Source organism: Acipenser ruthenus, chromosome 2, assembly GCF_902713425.1.
Source record: "Acipenser ruthenus chromosome 2, fAciRut3.2 maternal haplotype, whole genome shotgun sequence".
Taxonomy (NCBI): Eukaryota; Metazoa; Chordata; class Actinopteri; order Acipenseriformes; family Acipenseridae; genus Acipenser; species Acipenser ruthenus.
Genome location: NC_081190.1, coordinates 29,732,469 through 29,734,820, shown reverse-complemented (window position 1 = coordinate 29,734,820; position 2,352 = coordinate 29,732,469).

Genomic DNA, 2,352 nt, shown 5'->3' with positions numbered 1-2,352 from the left:
CCAGGTTCAGACGCATTGATTGGACTAATGTATCCGCAGGCGAACTAAGACTCACCGTTTCAACGGTGTCAGTAGTGCACAGCAGAAAAGAATGCATACAGAAGAACATTGTATACTGGCCAGGGGCTTTGGTTTTGCCCGGAGCTGTAACTAAGCATTTAGCTACCGGGGCATGCAAATATATATATATATATATATATATATATATATATATATATATATATATATATATATATATATATATATATATATATGAATTGCATGCACCTCCGGGTGAGCAGTTTGAAGCAACCGGAGGTGGACGGAAAGACTCCATATCGTACCTACCGGGGCATGCAAGACTCCGATGCAATCAATTATATATATATATATATATATATATATATATATATATATATATATATATATATATATAATTATTGTTTTTTTTTCGTTTTTTTTTTGTTTTTTTTTTGTATGTTAGGAGTTAGGGTGGTATTTACTCGCGCATAGTTTTGAATGTTATTTCCGAATCTCTCCTTTAACATGTGTGAAGGGGACACTGTATTACTTAAAACGTTTTAACAGTGAGCAGTTACCTTGGGATCACACACCAGGTTCAGACGCATTGATTGGACTAATGTATCCGCAGGCGACCTAAGACTCACCGTTTCAACGGTGTCAGTTGTGCACAGCAGAAAAGAAAGCATACAGAAGAATATTGTATACTAGCCAGGGGCTGTGGATTTGCCCGGAGCTGTAACTAACCATTTAGCTACCGGGGCATGCAAATATATATATATATATATATATATATATATATATATATATATATATATATATATATATATATATATATGAATTGCATGCACCTCCGTGTGAGCAGTTTGAAGCAACCGGAGGTGGACGGAAAGACTCCATATTGTACATACCGGGGCATGCAAGACTCCGATGCAATCAATTATATATATATATATATATATATATATATATATATATATATATATATATATATATATATATATATATATATATAATTATTGTTTTTTTTTCGTTTTTTTTTTTTTTTTTGTCTGTTAGGAGTTAGGGTGGTATTTACTCGCGCATAGTTTTGAATGTTATTTCCGAATCTCTCCTTTAACATGTGTGAAGGGGACACTGTATTACTTAAAACGTTTTAACAGTGAGCAGTTACCTTGGGATCACACACCAGGTTCAGACGCATTGATTGGACTAATGTATCCGCAGGCGACCTAAGACTCACCGTTTCAACGGTGTCAGTTGTGCACAGCAGAAAAGAAAGCATACAGAAGAACATTGTATACTGGCCAGGGGCTTTGGTTTTGCCCGGAGCTGTAACTAAGCATTTAGCTACCGGGGCATGCAAATATATATATATATCTATATATCTATATATATATATATATATATATATATATATATGAATTGCATGCACCTCCGGGTGAGCAGTTTGAAGCAACCGGAGGTGGATGGAAAGACTCCATATCGTACCTACCGGGGCATGCAAGACTCCGATGCAATCAATTATATATATATATATATATATAATTATTGGGTTTTTTTCGTTTTTTTTTTTTTTTGTATGTTAGGAGTTAGGGTGGTATTTACTCGCGCATAGTTTTGAATGTTATTTCCGAATCTCTCCTTTAACATGTCTGAAGGGGACACTGTATTACTTAAAACGTGTTAACAGTGAGCAGTTACCTTGGGATTACACACCAGGTTCAGACGCATTGATTGGACTAATGTATCCGCAGGCGAACTAAGACTCACCGTTTCAACGGTGTCAGTAGTGCACAGCAGAAAAGAATGCATACAGAAGAATATTGTATACTGGCCAGGGGCTGTGGTTTTGCCCGGAGATGTAACTAAGCATTTAGCTACCGGGGCATGCAAATATATATATATATATATATATATATATATATATATATATATATATATATATATATATATATATATATATATATGAATTGCATGCACCTCCGGGTGAGCAGTTTGAAGCAACCGGAGGTGGACGGAAAGACTCCATATCGTACCTACCGGGGCATGCAAGACTCCGATGCATCAATAATATATATATATATATATATATATATATATATATATATATATATATATATATATATATATATATATATATATATAATTATTGTTTTTTTTTCGTTTTTTTTTTTTTTTGTATGTTAGGAGTTATGGTGGTATTTACTCGCGCATAGTTTTGAATGTTATTTCTGAATCTCTCCTTTAACATGTGTGAAGGGGACACTGTATTACTTAAAACGTTTTAACAGTGAGCAGTTACCTTGTGATCACACACCAGGTTCAGACGCATTGATTGGACTAATGTAT